Raw genomic sequence first — 8,999 nt, 5'->3', positions numbered from 1 at the left:
GGAATCATCTCAACGACCAACGGCCGCGGTCAGGAGACGCGCGACCGCGGTCAGGAGACGCGCGACCGCGGTAGTCAAGTGCTCGGCCGCGGTCACATTCACGGTGCCGCGGTCGATGCACCTTTGGCCGCGGTTCTGTCTGTTGCGACCGCGGATCTTCCTCCTGCGGCCTATTGTCCAATCTTCTCGTCTTTGCCGGGCCGAGCAGCAAAAGACCTACCTTTTTCCTCTTGGTTTTTCTAATTTTCTGTTTTTTTTTGTGTTTTTGTTTTATAAAATACCTAATACTTAAAAAGAAAAAGAAAGCATAAACTCTAAAAAGGAAAAAAAAATTAAAAGAAAGAGTACCTAAATAGGTTGCCTTCCATTAAGCGCTTTTGTTTTAAGTCATTTAGCTCGACGTAAGCATGAGGAAATCAGGCTGATTTGAATGACACTCCACTTGATGTGCCTTTATCACTTCCGCTTGGTGGAGGTTTTACTTCTTCTCCTTGAAGAGAAGTCTTCTTACCTTTACTCTTCTTTCGGACTTTAATGTTGTTCAGAACCCTTTTTGTGTTTTCGATCAGCTCCTGGATTTGGTCCTCACTAGTTTCTGTTGCGTCCGGTGGAATGATGATCTTGATCTTTGCAAAAGCTTTCGGCTTCTCATTTTCTTTCTCTTTTGGCATGTTTCCTTTGCTTTGAAATTTATCTAAGATAGTAGGATAGTACCTTTTTCTGTCCACATTGAGGAAAACAGCATGCCGGTTTGCATGATCGATTATTGCTCCTACTGTAGCTAGGAATGGTCTCCCGAAAATGAGTGGCCTCTCCTTGTCTTTATCCATCTCCAGGACTTGGAAATCTGCTAGAACAATCTTATCTCCCACTAGAACTTGTAGATCATGAATCGCCCCTTCAGTATCTTTTTGAGATGAATCTCCAAAGATAACCTTAACCGTCGATGTCTTTAAGGTTTTTATGCCCAATTTTTCGGCAAATGTCTTAGACATGATGTTGACATTGGCTCTGGAATCGCACAAGCAGTCTGTAAACTTGATTCCTGAAATGAAACAATGGAAAACAAAACGTCCTGGATCATTGGCTTTGGTAAGCCTTTGAAACGGTGATCGTTCAGGTACCTTAAACGGTGGCTGCTTGGGATCGATATCCTTGTACAGTGGTACAAAGATTGGGGTTTCTTCTTTCTTTCCATCTGTCCCGGACTCTTCTTCGGGCAATGTGGTTATGGCGTTGCAAAACTTCTTAGGGTTATCTTCAACTCTTCCTGGAAGAACTCCACTTTGCCTCTTCATAGAGTCGGCTGTTTGGGCGACTTGCACATCTAACTTTTTTACGTGCGAAGATAAAGATTCAAACTTACCATTCAGATCATTGTACATGCAGTCCAGTTTCACGTTCACGTCTTTAGATGCTTTTTCGTTCGTCATAACGAGCTGTTGGATTGACTGTTCAAGTCTACCGATTTGTGAAGCTAGCTGGTTCGTCGTGACTCCCTGCTGTTGTACAAATTGATTGTTAAAACCCGTACCTTGGTAGTTATATGGCTGTCGCGGTTGATATGGTACTATTCCTCCGAAGTTTCCACCTTGAAACTTGTTTTGGAAGGATTTTTGCTGAGGTGGGTAGTACTGATCTTGAGGGTTCTCCACATTAGGATTGCGGTAAGAGAGATTGTTGTAATTTGCATTCCGGAAGTTGTTGTTGAAGTTGTTGTTGGAGCGGTTTTGGTATGGCACCAGTGCTCCTACGTAGTTCACATCTTCTTCTTGAAATGCTTGATTAATGTGATCGATATCACTAGGTCCTTCATCTTCTGCGCCATTGTTGGTTTCACAGGCATGGATCGGGCGATTGTTGCTCTTCAGAAGCTGGCTCACCATGTTCTTCAACTCGGTTATCTCCTTGTTGTTTGTTCCGGCTTGCTTCATCGATCGATCGTATTCAGGACAGTCATTGCTATTGGCTTGAGCCAAATTTTCGATGAGGGCTCTTCCTTGGGTTATCGTCTTTTGCCCAAAATCTCCATTGATAGCTGTATCAAGTGAAAGTTTGTATTTTGGTTGCAAACCTCGGTAAAATGTGCTCAGCAGGCTTGATCCATGAAATCCATGATGAGGGCAATCACGTTCATACTCCTTAAAACGTTCCCAAGCTTCATAGAAAGATTCAGTTGGCCCTTGTTGAAAGGTTGAGATCTTCGTTCTCAGATTGTTCGACCTTGACTTAGTGTAGAAGTGGTTCAGGAAAGCAGTTCTACATTCTTCCCAATTAGTAATCGATCCTGCAGGCAAAGACTTCAACCAACGGTGAGCTTTATCTGCTAATGAAAAAGGGAACAACTTACACTTTAAATAGTCAGGTGGAACTTGGTTTGTTCTCATCATGCTGCAAATTTCTTCAAAAAGCTCGATATGGTCCATTGGGTGCTCAGAAGGAACTCCATGGAACTGGTTTTGCTTCACCAATGAGATGATTTGAGGCTTGACTTCAAACTCATTCCGGTTTGGAAATGGTACTTGAATCGCAGATCGATTCTGAAAATTTTGAGTAGGTGCATCAAAGTCAGTTATGCGATGGTTCTTGGCTTGTCTTCGGTGTTGATTTGCTGGTGGAATGGGGCGGTGAACACGTTCATTCGGCTCCATTGCTGGGTGGTCACCATCGGCTACATTGATGGGTGGATCAAGGTCTTCACGTCCTTCTCTCTCTCGGTTCTCGTGGTTTCTTGGAAGAACCTCATCCTCCTCTCCATCTTGTCGAGCATGATCACCTTCTATGTGATCATTCTCTTCGTTTTCTCCATGTTCGGACCCTTCTTGGTCCATATTTAAAATTCGATTAATAGGATCTCCAGGCTGGTCGTCGTTGGCCATTCCTTGCGTTCGTGTAAGTCTTCGAAGTTCTCTTTCGTGTCTGTCTATCTCGTCTAGAATTGGAATGTCTCCTGCAGGTCTACGCCTGGTATTCATGCAATTCAGAGAAAGACAAAAGAAGGGAAAGATAGTTCAGAAAAACTTTAAGAAAAAACTAGAGATCAGGTGTCTAGAACAGAAGTTAAAACAAGAAAAATAGCAAAAGGCAGCGAAAAAAATCCCCGGCAACGGCGCCAAAAACTTGATGCGTGCTCGTGTCAACTACGTGAGGGAACAAGTTTTACCCTTAACAAAATAAATGAAAGCCGCAAGTGCACAACTAATCAGTTGTAGTATTTAGGGATCAAATCCACAGAGATTTGTGTGCCTGGTATTCTTCTACGGTTTTTAACTTTATGTCTAGACTAAATTTGTTTTAAAGGTTGGTTGTTTTTCTTGCGAATTAAACTAAAACAAAAGAAAGCAAATAAATCTATCCTAAAAATCAGGTAAAGAAAATCGAATGAAATGCAAATGGAATAAGTAAAATATCGAACTAAACAAAAATAAGGCAAGTAAAATATCGCATGAAAGGTAAATAAAGCAAGTAAATAACGAACTAAGAAAATTGAAATGCAGGTCTAAGAAAGCAAGTAAAAATCGATGGAATTGTAAACTATGGCTAAAAACGCTGAGCTTTTGGGAACTTTAAGGGATCATAATCGGTTTTAACATTAGTGTAGATAGATTGGGATTGACGGATAACAATATATGGGTTCTAGAGCTAGAGTACGGCGGTATGACTACGTCACCGTCGTGATCATAACCAACTATTTCTCGCAACCCTGACCAGTAGGTTTCCACTCTGGCCCTGGAAGGGAGAGAACGCAAGAGCTGCACAAGACTCGTCAATACTCACGATCTCGCCGCAGGTAGGTTTCCACTCCTACGGAAAAATCGCCTGTTTCATTCTAGGGCTGATACTTAATGAAAACTTTCGCAACACTAACTATCTAGATCAGATACTAGGTGATCAATCAAGCATACATGCAATAAGAACAAGAATAAACAGAGAACAGGTCAAAATCCCAGATCTATAAACCTAGATGTCTTAATCGATTATGAGAGCCCCTTTCGGGAACCCTAAGCCCAACTCGGGATCTACTCAGACATGGCTGAGTTCGACATCATCATTGGTTTTAATAAAAGTAATGAAAAACAGTAAAGAAAAGAGATAAAGAAAGCTTCTCTATTGAAGAACTCGGACTTGAAAAATCTTCTACGAAAATCTCATAAAAACGGCTAAAGGAAAAGGGTTTCTGTAAAGTATAAATAGCTCTCCTTAAAAACGACCTAAATGACATGTATTTATAGTCTCCAATACTCCATGGTCTCTAGGGTTCCGAAATTGAGGCTGGGAATGACTTTGGGCTTCAGATAAGTGGGCTTTAAGTCGGAGGTTGAATGCCACGGTCGGGAGTGTTGTGACCGCGGCAATTGGCTTGTTGGCCGCGGTCGGGAAGCTTCTGACCGCGGCAAATAGCTTGCTGGCCGCGGTCGCGTGAGTTGCTGGCCGACTCCGCGTGGCTTCGGGGCTAATGGAATATCTTGAGATCCAACCGTTGGAATGTCTCCAAACTAAGTGCATTTGAAAGCTGGTTGATTCTTCTATAAGTTGTCCAATTTTGAGGGTGATCAGACGGTGAGAAGATCTTCGTCTCTCCATGAGAGTTCTGACGGTCTGCATTTATCCAAAAGAGTTTTTTTGTTCCATTTTGTGCCTCTTTATCCCAAATTACCTGAAAAGTCTTTTAAAATCCGGAAACATAGAAATCCTTTGAAAACCTGTGAAAATGGAGTAAAAACACCTGTAAAAGATATTAAAATGATCCATAAAAATGGTCAAAATCCGGTGTTATCAACTGTTGAAATGTCTTCCAAGGGTTTCCCAGACTTCTTGAGAGGTGTTGCAGGTGAGAACAACACTGAGAATATCTTCGGAGAAGGACCCCAAAAGCCATGACTTGATGACCTGATCTGTTTGAAACCACAGTGGGAAGTCAGGGTTGGGAAGCTCTTGAGCGTTGTTGTTGGCTCCTTGAACGGTGATGGTTAACAGAGGTTGTGGTGTTGCCCCATTTACGAAGCCGAGAAGGCCTTGTCCGTTCAAGAATGCTTCAAACTGAGTCTTCCACAGGATATAGTTGCGTTGAGTAAGAGTAACAGTCACACAGTTGGTGATGCTAAGGGATGGAGGTGCGTAAGCGTCCATAGTATCGTTGCTGTGCTCTGATACCATGTAGGAGAAACTCAAAAATGAAGAAAGATAAACATTTTCATTTCATAGATGATAAAAGCTTAACTTACAACTGAGTCTAATTCTCTAATTTATACAAAGAGTGAAGAGACATAAACCCTAAAGGGTGCAAGACAGATGTTGATCATCCAGATGTGTCCAGAGAATCAAGGGCAGAGAATGCATTGGACAGCTTGATGTTTGTGTTCGTACTTCTCTGCAAATGTTGTACAACTTTGTTAACTCTGCTTTTGTCGACCTTATCTTCATTTGACCGTTGCACAATAGCTGGGCTGGATGGGCCTTTGTTGGGCTTTTCCCGAGTTTGATTCAGTTGGCCCAGCTTTCCTTTTGCATCGTCGTTTTGAGCAATTGTCTGTTGCTCTGTTTTGCTGCTTTGGATAATAAGGGGCAACCTGCAGTGGAAAGTGGTCTTTGCTGGAGTCATCGTGAGCGCTTTCAGTCAGTTAAGCTCCAAGATTTTGTCACCTATAATACGCATTGTCACCCTGATAAACACCGCCATCTCACTGTTCCTTACCGTCCTCACTCATTGTCCTCTATTATGGTCCAAGGTACTTCTTTATATACCATTGATAATTATATTAATGATAATATTTTCTCTGCAAATCATCGGGTCTTTTTAGCTGCTGTTACAGGATTTGAGCCTAGAACATACAAAGAAGCTGTGCAATTTATGGTTTGGAGAGATTCCATGTCATGTGAACCAAATCTCTCGAAGTTCAGCAAATATGGGATATCGAAGATCTTCCAAAAGTAAACATAGTACTGCCGTGCAAATGGGTTTATTAACTGAAATATAATGCAGATGGAACAGTGAAGAGATACCTTCGCACCTGTGGTGTGTGGAAATAATCAGGTCGAAGGAGAGGATTACGACGAAACCTTTGCACCTAGCCAAGCACACTACAGTTTGAACAATGTTTAATGTATCTGCAGCAAAGGATGGGAGGTCCATCAGATGGACGTTCATGACGCCTTTCTCCATGGTGATTTGGAGGAAGGTGTGTACATGAAGTTACCACCAGGTTTTACGTGCAGCAACCAAAGAAGGTGTTCAGACTCCAAAAATTATTGTACGGTTGCAAGCGCCAAGATGTTGGTTCTCTAAACTCTCGCAGGCAGTCTTGAGGTTTGGCTTCATTCAGTATTACGGAGATTACTCTTTGTTCACATACATTAAAGGACAAGAGAGTTTGCGTGTTCTCGTGTATGTAGATGGCTTAATAATCAATTGCATAAATTTGACTATGCTCGCGAAATTCAAGCCGTATTTGAATGACTGCTTCTATATGAAAGATCTAAGTAAGGCCAAGTATTTTCTTGGTATCGAGGTTGTGAGAGGTCCCTTGGGAATTTTCCTTACTCAGCGGAAGTATGCACTATATATTGTCACAGAGATGGGGTTGCTTGGTTGTCAGCCTTTGTCAGTTCCGGTTGAACAAAATCACAAGCTTCTTTCTAATACTGGTTCCTTGTATAAGAACCCTGTTTCGTTCAGACGTTTGGTTGGATGGTTGGTGTATCTGACCAAGAATGGATTTAAGTTATGTAGGGCATGTCTTGTCCTAAGTGATGCATGAGCCGCAACAAGCACATTGGTATGCAGCGATTCGAGTGGTACAGTATATTAAAGGTTCTTGCAGTCAGGGAATAATGCTTCGGGCAGATGGTCATCTTCGTGTGCAAGCTTATTGTGACTCTGACAGGACTTCACGCACATGGCGCTCATTGTCTGCTTATGTGGGTCAGTTGGGAGGTTCACCAGTCTCGTGGAAGACCAAGAAACAAGACACCGTTTCTCATTCCTCAACCGAAACTGAGTACAGAGCAATGGCAGAGGCCTTGCGTCAACTAAAGTTTATGAAAAACTTTTTAGCCGATTTTGGTGTTCCCTTACATGGTCTTATAGAGTTGTTTTGTGATAATAAATCGGCAATACATATTACTTCAAATCCCCTTTTTCACGAAAGAACTAAACATGTTGAAGCTGACTGCCATAGTGTTTGAGACGCTGATCGTGATCGACTTATCTCTACTCCACATGTTCTTACGACAAAGCAAGTGCTAGAGATATTGACTAAGGCGTTGGGGCGTTGGAGTTTTGACTATTTGTTGTCCAAGTTGGGCGTTTGCAATTTACACGCTCCAACTTGCGAGGAGTGTTAAGAGAATAAAGTATATGGTAAGTGTAGATACAGAATCTATGATAGGGTTTTTGGGTATCACGTATGGAAGGGTGTATATAAGGCTTGTGCCTAGTTCAATAATAGACATACAGTTTTCCCAAGCTTGTTCCCACTTGTTTGTTAGAGTAGCAGATTATATATTAACTAAAAGATTTATTTTATCAATGTAATATTTTAATATATCAAGTTCGAAAGTCTAATCCAGTAGCTTTGAGATACGTTTCACCCTCTCCACTGTGGGAGCTCCTATTGGAATGAAGCAAAGGAAACACGTTGCCAGAGCAAGCGAAAAGCATTGTAGACACATTCCTTTTTTACATTGAAGAATACGAATCAGAAATGTCCTAAGAAATCCATCTTCCTCACAAGATAACGAATCGTTTGTTTTGTTCTTCCTTGTAGTTTTATTAGCAAGTGGCGGACCCTTGGATTAAAGTTTAGGGGGTTCATACTATATGGCTCAACATTAAAATAATTGTTAAAATTTGAAAAACAACCATGTATCTGGGTCAAACTAAAACTTAATAAACCAAATAATCTATAGAATCTTTAGTTACATGTAGCAAAACTACTAACATATAAACTTAACCTGTGTCATGTGACCCCCATCATGTAACATGGGTCCGCCTATTGCTTTTATGTTCCAATAACTTAATTCGATTTATGTTTGGTTTGTTGCTTTACTTACTGTATTAAATCTGTTCATTGACGGGGAATGATATATATATACATGTATGATATATGGTTTTATATTACCACTAATTATTCTGTCGAAAATATCCCACTACTTAATGTCAACTTGTTTTGTATAACGCATTATCAGATAAAAAACAAACAAAAAACTAGAAATTGACAAATAGCTTTGAAATAGTAGAAACTGGTTCAAATGCGTGGGAACTAGACCATGGACAGAATCTCATACTATTTTTCGGGAGTTGTAGAATTTGAAATGTTTATAATAATTGATTTGGTTTCTAAGTCACACTTATTTTTTCAGTAACACATTCTGACAGAACTCTATAGTTAAGTGTGTTTTAAGTTGGAAAATTTTGAGGATAGGTGAGTTACGTTGAAATTAATTCTGAGATATTGAATGAGGACAAAACACAGAGAAAATTTCATGGTGTTATGTGAACAAGAGTGGAAGTGTGGAACCCACATGATGAGAGAAGGTGTGGGGGTCCACATAGTCATTTCAGAGCTGATTATTTGAGAGTGATACATGTGTGTGGTGGACCTGGAGAGTTTGGCGGATCGAGAGAGGGGGGGGGGGAGGGGTTCCTTCAATTAAGGATTGTTTGGCGATAAAGAAATCATTAATTGAAGCTGAAGAGGCGAAAAGAGTTCATCTGGACGATCAAAAGAAAGAGAGAACAATAGACTGGAATGATTGGATTAGATAAGAAGTCAGGGGTCATTTATCAAGAAGGATGTCGATGAACCAAGGTTGCTAAAATGTAGTCACCGGCATGGGTCAAATGGTCAAAGGATATGAAAAGAGTTCTTCGAGATCCTTGAGGAATTCCAGAGAAAGGTGTTGCAGCAGCGATCAAGAGCAGATGTAGGCGGAGGAGATCCGGAGATGAGTGTGCCATATAGGATGGAGATAACCCAAAGAGGACAGCCATATTGGTA

The 8,999-nt window shown here is 41.1% G+C and overlaps 1 non-coding gene across 1 annotated transcript; it reads left to right on the top strand.

Annotated features, from left to right (window-relative positions):
* Nucleotides 1-2,109: 2,109 nt before the first annotated feature.
* On the top strand, nt 2,110-2,216 carry LOC112087259. Its single transcript, XR_002899991.1, has one exon. It is a non-coding gene; the product is annotated as a small nucleolar RNA R71 (small nucleolar RNA).
* Nucleotides 2,217-8,999: the final 6,783 nt, after the last annotated feature.

The sequence above is a fragment of the Eutrema salsugineum genome, unplaced genomic scaffold (assembly GCF_000478725.1).
Source record: "Eutrema salsugineum unplaced genomic scaffold, Eutsalg1_0 scaffold_9, whole genome shotgun sequence".
NCBI classification, from domain to species: Eukaryota; Viridiplantae; Streptophyta; class Magnoliopsida; order Brassicales; family Brassicaceae; genus Eutrema; species Eutrema salsugineum.
Note: the sequence above shows the minus strand (reverse complement) of the source record. Positions and strands in the feature narration are given on the sequence as shown.